This window comes from Choloepus didactylus, chromosome 2 (genome assembly GCF_015220235.1).
Source record: "Choloepus didactylus isolate mChoDid1 chromosome 2, mChoDid1.pri, whole genome shotgun sequence".
In the NCBI taxonomy this organism is placed as follows: Eukaryota; Metazoa; Chordata; class Mammalia; order Pilosa; family Megalonychidae; genus Choloepus; species Choloepus didactylus.
Window position 1 is genome coordinate 59,179,785 of NC_051308.1, and position 9,867 is coordinate 59,189,651.

Consider the following 9,867-nt stretch of genomic DNA (forward strand, 5'->3'; position numbering starts at 1 on the left):
TATGTCCGTTCAGATGTTCCTTTCGTGTTTCCGGGCACTCTCAGGTGACTGCATTTCATGGGAGTGTTGTCCTGTCCGGGGAATGGCCATGTCCTGGGCTTGCCGGGTGTGAAGGGAAAGCGCTTTCCCTCCTGATGGGAGGCAGGCCAGCCCCCTTGGGCTTCTCTCCTCTACGCTGGGCCCAGAGAGGTCTAGCAACCTGCTTGGGTCACTGAGAAAGCTGGAGAGGGAGGAGACCAGAAGGGGCCAGACTGGGGGATTAGGGAGGAGGAGGAGGGCAGGGATGGGTAAATGGGAGGGTGTGAGAGTAATCCGTGCATCAAGGGCACAGAAACTTTGCAAGGAGGCCAAAATCCAGAGGCCATGTACCCCAGGCCTAGATCGGGGAGGGCAGTGAGCAGGGGAGGAGCCCTCAGAGATCACTAACTGTTTCATGGTTGTTCCTTCCCCTTGGTTATTATAAGAATCATTGCGGGAGACTTTCTAAATGGATTCCCAGCCCCACCCCCCAAAAAAGATTCTGATTTGGTAAGCCTGGGTGGGGCCTGGGAATCTGTATTTAAAAGCAGCTCAGGTGATTCCGATGCTTAACCAGGCTTGAGAGCCTCAGTGTAGACCAGCCTCCCAGCCAGCGCTCCTCCGCGCTGCACCTTGCCCACCTAGTATGGCAACCACTTAGCTGCCGGGCACATGCTTGCTGCCCCACCCTGCAGCTGGTGCCGCCTCTGAACAGCTCTAATGATTAGAGAGGACTTTCTGGAGCTTCCTATTTCTGTCCCCTAGAGTCATCCAGAACAGGTCTAATCCCTCTCCTGTGTGACAGCCCTTCAGAGATTTGAAGACAGCTGCCTGGGCCCACCAAGTCTACTCCTCTCTAGGACAAACATCCCCTGGCCTTTTTGTGGTTCCTGATTGAGGCACAAGAGAGCCCAGTGAATTCCATTTCATTGATTGAGGAAGAAAAGCTCAGCCTGGGGTGGGGAGCTCCCAGGGGCCAGAGAAGCAAACTGTGGGCTTGCCGTAGGTCAGTGGGTCAAAGCAGAAGCCACTGCATCTGGGAAAGATCCTTACACTGCCTGGAGCTCAGCTTCCCCCACCCCAGCCTCCCTCTTGTGAATATTTTGGGGGCATTGTTCATCCCATGTGCCATAGCCTCTTCGAAGACCTCAAATATCCTCCCAGTAACCCTATGAGATGGGTGCTATCATTATACCCATTTACAAATGATCCAACTGAAGCCAGGCACCAAAGAACAATTCAGGAAATTGCTCAAGCTCAAATGGCAGAGCAGTATATAAACTCAAGCAGCTGGTTCCAGACCCCACTCCCTTCACTGCTGCCCCTGACATTCTTCTCTTAAAGAAACTGCCATGTGCCAGGAGTCATGTGGAGCAATGCTAGAACACTGAGTTAGCACCATAGCAATTGCTGACATTTATTGAGCATGTTTTATGTGTCTGGCAATGGTCTAGATGTTGTCTTATTTGACCCCCACATCCACGCTGTTGTCTCTTTATCAGAGAAGAGAAAACTCTGTTCTAGTGAATTTTTAAGTGACTTGCTCAAATTCACAGGCAAGTAGTGGAGCCAAGATTGGAACCAGCTGTGCGACTTGGAGCCAGCCTCCTCCCCTCTGGGTATCAACTCCTCATTTATAAAATGAAGATGTTGGCCTAAATTAGTTCTAGGGAAGTGCTTCTCAAACTTTAATGTGCATATAAATCTCCTGGGGATCTTATTAAAATGCAGATTCTAATTCAGTTTTGGGTGGTGCCTGAGATCTGGCATTTCTCACTAGCTCCCAGGTGGAGGTGGTGCTGATGCTGCTCATTCTGGTTCCACTCCTGAGCAGGCTCTAGAGGACCCACCCAACTCTGATGTTCAGAGTTTATGGGCCTAGGAAGACTCGTCCCAAAGGCCATGAAAATTCAGAAGGCAGATAATCATGAATAAAGTCCTTAGTGGGCATTTTCTGTGCCTGGACAAGCCTTTGGTGCCTTTTCTGAAGTACCTGCTCCAGAGCCTTCTACATTTCTACTCTCTTGACCTCAGCTTGACTCCTCCAGAGGTTCTGGAGCTTGATCCTCAGTCAAGAGGGGTGGGGTGTTGCTCCCTATTGGAAGAGTAAAGAGGGGTCCCTGGACATCCTGCCTCACGGCCCTTCCTCTTGGGGGTACCCACCTGGACCCACGGCAGCCGCTCTGTATCGCCCTTTAGGGCTGTTCACGGATATGCCCCATCTTCTGGGCACTTGGCAGGGTTACATTTCTCCTTCTCCCTTGAAGTTAGATGTGGCCACATGCCTTGCCCTGGCCTCTAAAATGTGACCAGAGTGACCTGTGTTGCTTCTGGGCAGAAGTCGTAAAGAGCCACTGTGTAAGTCATCATATCCCTTTTCCCTACTGCAGAGATGGTGGAAGCATGCATCCAGATGGAGCTCCCTTCAGTCTTGATCCTGGAGTAGCCCAACAGGCAGAACTTCCCCTGGCAGCCTAAGTAGGATTTATGGTATGAGTGAGAAATACACCTTTTCTGTGTTAAGCCATTGGGATTTCGGAGGGAGGGGTGTTTGTTACTGCAGCATAACCTAGCTCATCCTGACTAGCACAACTACCAATATCAGCCATGACATGGGACATCACCTTACATAGGCTTGGTCCCAGTACTGTGGGGCCATGTTTCTGCAAATTCAAGATCATGGCCTTCAGTGATGAATGCTTACCTCAGATCCTCCACAGTAAGAGAGAACATCTCCTTGCTGGAGGTGGAGGGGGTTCCTTGAGGATATGAGCTTCACCTCCCCTTGTTCTACCAGTCTCCACTAAGAAGAGAACTATGATTGATGGATTCACCTTAGCATCCCTAGAGCTTAGCCCAGAGCCTGGCTCACAGAACACTTAATTCACACGTGACAAGGCTTACCCTAATGTTCCATTCCAAGAATCTCCCTGTAGATCACATCCAAGAATATGCCTGAGCCTCCCTTCCCTCCCCCAGCCCCTCTGCACCCTTCTGCTTTGAACCATCTGTTAATTTCTCCTTGAGCTCAGTCCTGGGCTGAACAACTCACAGCCACCTTCTCTGCCTGATCTGGGCAAGGACACTGGACAGGAAGTTCTCCATAATCAAAGTAATGCATTCTTAGTATGAACATTTAGAAAAGAAAGTCATCCATAATCCCCTTGCCTAGAAGGAACTGCTGTGGACAAACTGTTATCTTTCCCTCCATTCTTTTCTTCCTCTGTGCATTTTTTCCCCGTAATTTTAGTGAGCATCTGTGAATGACTGCTCTTTAGAAGGAGAGGAAAGAACCACCCTCAAATTGAAAAAATGGCAGAGCTGGAAAGGGACTTACAAATCCACCCCCCTCACATTACCAATGAGAATGTGGCTTTATGCTAGTCTGGGTACATTTGTAGTAAGCAAAGACAAATGTCTGGCTGGACCTACATCAAGCTAAATGACGGTCATCTCTGGGAATGGCAGCACTGGAAGGGTGGTGAAAAGTTAATTTCATGTTTTGAATTTTTTACAACAAAATGCATTCAGGCGTTACTTGCATTTAAGACATATTTTATGTATTAAAAGAAAAGAAAAAGAAAGCCAAGGCCCAGAAAGTGTGTGTCTAAGTTGCCCAGCTATTAACGTGTCCAAGTTGCCCAGCTATTAATGGCAGTTAGTTAAGGCCACTAGCCACCCTGGCATCCTTCAGTCTCCTTCTGGTCTCTTTGCCCTTGACCCAGCATCCCTGAAGAAGAGGGTCATTCCAGGGCAGCCCTTGCACCTCTACAACACGAGCACCCAGATGCTGGGATGGCATGGGAAAAGGGAAAATTCGGCAGGCTCCAACCTGAACCCTGAGCCCGTAAGTCCAATCTGTCAGACCCAAGCTGGGATCAAATGCCTTCAAGCCTAGACTCAACCCCATCAGAGAGGGGGCAGTGGGCGCTTTCAAGACAAAAGAGATCCCTGGTGAATCAGGAAAGTTATTGGGCTGGAAAGTGATTAAAGGGCTGTGCGTAGGAGGGGATTTCTACCGAGAGAACCAGGCCCAGGAGCAAGCTTGGGCGGGTCAGCTGCAGGGGAGCTGCCCACTGGGTGTATGTCACAAGGGTGCCTATAAAACCCAAATCTTTAAAGACTTGAAACCTGGGTTAGTTTGTTTCTTCTGTTTCCCTTAGAAAAACAGAGATCCAAGGAAACCCCAAAGCCCTGGAACAAAGAGCTGTACATCAAAGGGGGTACGGGCAGGTCAAGAGAAGTCTGAGAGGGAGGTCAGCTGGGGAGGTGGGTCTCCCCACCCCCAGCCTCCCAGGGAAGGATGCTGAGGAGGACTGGAGGCTGAGTGCAGAGCCCAGGAGGGAGGAGGAGGAAGTGAGCTGCACAGAGAGAGGAAGGGAGAGAGAGAGAGAGAGAGAGGGAGAGAGAGAGAGAGAGAGAGAGAGAGAGAGAGAGGGAGAAAGTTAGTTTTACTCATTTGGTGTCATATTATACCTCCTATCACACTTACCACACTGAAATGTTTTTCCCCACTAAACAACTTATTTTAGACATCTCTCCTTCAGACCTGTGTATCTGTTTCATTATTTTTAACTGCTCCATTTTATGAATGTGTATGTATTATGCATTAACTACATTTTAGTTAATTTTCTGCGTACAGAAAAAAAATAATAAAATGAAACCAAGCAGTACAGAATAATGAGCAAAGAAGAAATAAAAGCCTCTCTCTTCCCTCCCCATTCCTCTCCAGAAGAACTACTGTTAACCATTTCTTTTGTTTTTGTTTTTTAATTTATTTTTTAGAACAGTTTTAGATTTACAGAAAAAAATGAGCAAATGATAGAGTTCACACACACACACACAGACACACACACACACACACACACAGACACACACACAGAGCTCCCCCTATTTCTTAACATCTTTCATCAGTGTGGTACATTTGTTACAGTTAATGAACCAATATTGATACATTATCATTAACTACAGTCCATGGTTTACATTGAACAGTTCTACGGATTTTGATGAATGTATAATGTCATGTGTCTCCCATTACAGTACCATACAGACTAGTTTCACTGCCCTAAAACTCCCCTGTAGCCATTTATTTTTAGTTCATCTAGTGCTTACCATCATTATTTTAAATAATATATTTAAACTTCTTTTTATTAGTGTATTAACTCTAGATAGAATTTATTGACTCCCTATGATGAAAAAAAGGGGAAACTATTACATTTTCCTTTTTCTACCTCCCAATTTTTGTCAGTTGCATTACCACTTCATTCACTCATCCAGCAACTACTTATTGAATGTCTAGTATATACCAGGCAACATTTTAGGTGCTGGAGCTACAGTGGTGAAAAACAAAACAAAGCAAAACAGATAAAACTCCCTGCTAGGTTATGACACCCAGTGATGAGCCTGGACCCGGCATGGTGGGATTGAGAACATCTTCTTGACCAAAAAGGGGATGTGAAATGAAACAAAATAAGTTTCAGTGGCTGAGAGATTTCACATGGAGTCGAGAGGTCACTCTGGTGGACATTCTTACATACTACATAGATACCCCTTTTTAGGTTTTAGTATATTGGAATAGCTAGAAGGAAATACCTGAAACTGTCAAACTCCAACCCAGTAGCTTTGATTCTTGAAGACGGTTGTATAACAATGTAGGTTACATGGGGTGACAGTGTGATTGTGAAAACCTTGTGGCTCACACTCCCTTTATCCAGTGTACAAATGGATGAGTAGAAAAATTGGAACAAAAACTAAATGAAAAATAGGGTGGGTTGAGCAGAATGATTTGGGTGTTCTTTTTTACTGTTATTTTTTCTTATTTTTATTCTTTCTAGTGTAAGGAAAATGCTCAAAAATAGATTGCGGTGATGAATGCACAACTATTTGATGGTACTATGAATAGTTGATTGTACACCATGGATGATTTATGGTGTATATATATATATATATATATTATATATACCATATATATATATTGTATATCTTAATATATATATATATCTTAATATATATATATATATTATATATCTTAATAAAACTGAATTAAAATGTATATTAAAAAAAACTCCCTGCTGGCATGGAACCTATATTCTAATTGGGGAAATAGACAATAAATAAGAAAAATACAAAGATTTTAGATAGTGATATGTGCTATAAAGAAAAATAAAGCAGGGAAGGAGGATACAATGTACTTAGGTACGTGTGTGTGTGTGTGTGTGTGTGTGTGTGTGTGTGTGTACCTATTGTGTATCTATAGGTAGGGACTGTGACCTTAAACAGTGTGGTCTGGGAAGACTCTCTGAGGAGGGAGTATCTGAAGAAAGAGCTGAGCCCCTTGGCGATCTGGGGCAGGAACAGTCCAGCTGAGAGGGCAGCAAGTGCTAAGGCCCTGAGGGAGGAGCATGTCTGCTGTTCAGAAGATGGTGCGGAGGGTGGCTGGAGCCGGGCAGGCTGGGAGAGAGTGTCTGAGGTGAGGCTGGAGAGTAATGGGGCAGGTTTGTAGGCTGTGGCACTGACTTGGCTTTACTCAGAGATGAGAAGTTTCTGGTGGGTAGTGAGTAAAGGAATGACTTCATCTCACTTCCGTTTTAAAATTTTTACAGTGTTAATATACATTCTATTTTGCAAATAAAATTATCTTCAATGTTTTCTCTAGAGCTCAAGTCTCAAAATTAATAATCATCAAGCAGAACTCATAATAAGATTAAGTAAAGATTGTAGGAAACAGAAGCCACGTCTCTGCCTCTCTCTGGCTCCCTTTCTTGTCCCCACCCTGCCTTATTCCCATCTTTCTTTCCACCCTGTCCTGGGCAGCTACCCAGAATGGACCCAGGGGCCCTTCCTCCCCACTCTGGGTGGTTCAGCCTAGTTAGGGCCGTTTCCAGCACACTATTCCCTGGGGCCGTTTTGTAGCCTAGCCTGTTAGAGCTGGACTCAGATTGGACTGACAGTGCAGATCAGCTTTCCCTTCAGGGTGGGCAGAGAGAGGAGCCAGCTCTGGACTGCTACCAGGGGACATTCTGTTCATCTTCCAATGTGGAATCAACAAGTCAATAAGAATTGAGTAAGCGACCTTTGGGCCCAGCACTGCTGCAGTTGAGCGTCCCAAGCAGGCTAAGTTAGACACTCCCTCCCCTTAGCCTCCTTTGCACCCTGCTCCCCCTGACTTTCAAATGTTTCTTGATCCTTCTGATGGCCCAAACAAGCCAGCTTGGGTCTGAGCCTCTCCCAGATGGGACTACCAGGCAGGATGCCAATTCTGTGGAAAGATTTAGAATGAGTCCTCTCCCCTAGTTCCAGGAGGTCATGAGACTGGAGGACAGGACTCCCAGTTTCCAAGGACCTACCCAGGCCACTGGAGAGATGTGATGGGAACAGGATGTCTAGTTTTGAAGACCCTTCCAGCAATAGAATCTGCATGCTGAATTTCTTCCTATGATCCCCTCTCTGTCTGTTCACTCCTGCTCTGTCCATGTTCCTATCTTCTTTGCCCCTTTTCCTGTGTCCAAAAACCATGGCATCCCTAAACTCAGCAGGCTAAAGAAGAAAGTGTCAGTGGCTGGTTCATACCAGATGCTTATGTAGAGGCAATGTGGTATCATGAAAAGGTTCTAGGTCCTCTTAGCCACCATACATTCTCATTCCAGCTTTGCCATTTATAAAGCTGTGAGACCTCACCTATGAGGCTTAACCTCTCTGAGTCTCATTTTTCTGATCAGTAAAATGAGCACAATATAATACTCATCTGCTAGAGAAATAAAAAATATGTGCAAGTGCTCTGAAATCTTTAAAAGTCCACATAGTTGTGAATTAAGTGGAGGGAGAAGGAATGAGTCCCAGACCCAGCCAGGGAAGGGAAGGAGTGATAGTGATAAAACAGAGACCTAGAAGCAGAGCCTGGTTTAGAACCCAGGGCTCATGATTTCTTCTCCTGGATCGTGGCAGGCCCCATAGAGGGAGGGAGAGGAGAGCCAGGGAAATGCCTGGCTGCCAAACTGGCCAAGACCCTGACAGCCCCTAAGGCAGTGCTGTGGCCCCCTTGGGCTCCCTCCGTGCCACCCTGCAGGCCTCAGGGGCCACCTATCTTAGCTACCTTTCTTCTCTGATGGCACTGTCCACTCCTTCTCCCAGAGGGGTATTCTGGGAGTTAGGGAGTTAACTGTCCCATGTGTGTGGGGGATACTCCTGCAGCACATGGGCTGAAGAATAATGGATGGATGGGAAACTGACAGCTCCCACCGATCACCCCCCGACTAGGGTTCTGCAAGGGAGAACACACCGAGCTCCCCCAAAACCAGACCTTCCCTGTGCCCGTTAGGTTCTGCATCATTGGGCAGGATGACGGAAACACAGGGTGTGGGTACAAAGAGGTCTTATTACTGTCATTATTATGTATCATTATTCTCATAATAATCTATTATTAACATGATGATGAATGGGCCCTTAAGAAACTGTGGGCCTGGAGAATGCTAACCAAGATGGGGCTGGATTAAGATTTAGCAGAATCATCTCACAGTCCCTGGCCTATTCTTGGGGTCCCCGTCCAATCTAAAGGAAATAAAAACGAGTGAGGAATAGCATTTATTGAGACTCTGAGATTGCCAGGCCCCACCCTGGGTACATTCACAAATGTTATCTACCTTATTCATCAAAAAACCCCATGAGATAAGAATAATAACTGTCCCATTTGACAGATGAAGAAATTAAGGGAAGTTAATTAAGTTGCTCAAGGTGGCACAGAATTCAAAGGAGAAGAGTTGAAGAGTTGAGGTCTGACCCCAGGTCAGCAAAGCTCATAGTTTTGATATGCTACTCTTTAGACAGAAAAGGGAGAGAAGCTTTTCCTCTTCACATCCCCCTTCAGCCTTTTCAGGGAAAAGTCCGTTCCCTTCAGATCTTGAGAAAGCTGGTGGGGCAGGTGGAAGGGGAGAGTAGAATCTGTCCTGGGGAAGCAGCAAAGCTGGTGCTGTGCTCAGGCCTAAGATTGTGCCAGGGACCCTGGGGCTATGTGAACACCCTCCAGGCGTGTGCCATGAAGAGGGCAGTGGTGGCATCCCCAGGTCTTGGTGGGGGCTCCCTCCTCTCCCAGAAGAGGAGGTCCTGAGTGACCTCTAGGCTCCTCTCTTTCCAGCTCTGATGGGCTAGTGTCTACATGTCTCCCCCAGCAGGGCATGGGACTGGGGATGGGGGTGGGGGATGGATAGCAGATGCAGGAGCTCTCCAAGCAGAGACAAGTGTGGACAGCCTTGCCAGGGCCCTGAACAGAGAAATCTGTTCTTGGGGGAGGGACCCAACATAGGCTTGATGCGCACCCAAACCCCCTCCCACCCCCGCCCCGTGTTCACCCCTGAGATTTTTTTTTTTTTTTTTTTTTTTTTTCATTTTCTGATTGCATAAAGGCAAGAGGGAGCTGGCCAAGTATGGGGAAAGGGGCAGAGGCAGGGGGCCAGGACTCCCGTGGCCTGGCAGGCTTCCAGCAGCTGCCTAACGCCCACCGTGCAAGCTCCAACCGGTGCCACTGCGCCCGCGGAGAAAGCCCACCCTCCTCACAAGGAGCGATCTTTCTCATCTAGGAGACGCTCCCTCCCCACCCCACACCCACCCGCTTCTTCCATGGCCCGGGGGAGCTGTGATTCCAAGAAGCGGTCGACCGGAGGCCAGAAGGCTGGGGCTGTTGGGTAAGCAGCCCCCTCCCCCTCGCTGCGTACCAGCTCTCCCCGCCCGGCGCCTCCAGTGCGTGATGGAGCCCCCGCCGCGGCCCCGCCCCTGGGGGCCCTGCCCGGGCGAGTGCGCCGCGCGGAGGGGAGGGCTGGCCGGGGCAGGAATGCGCAGCGGGCCGGCGACGCTGGA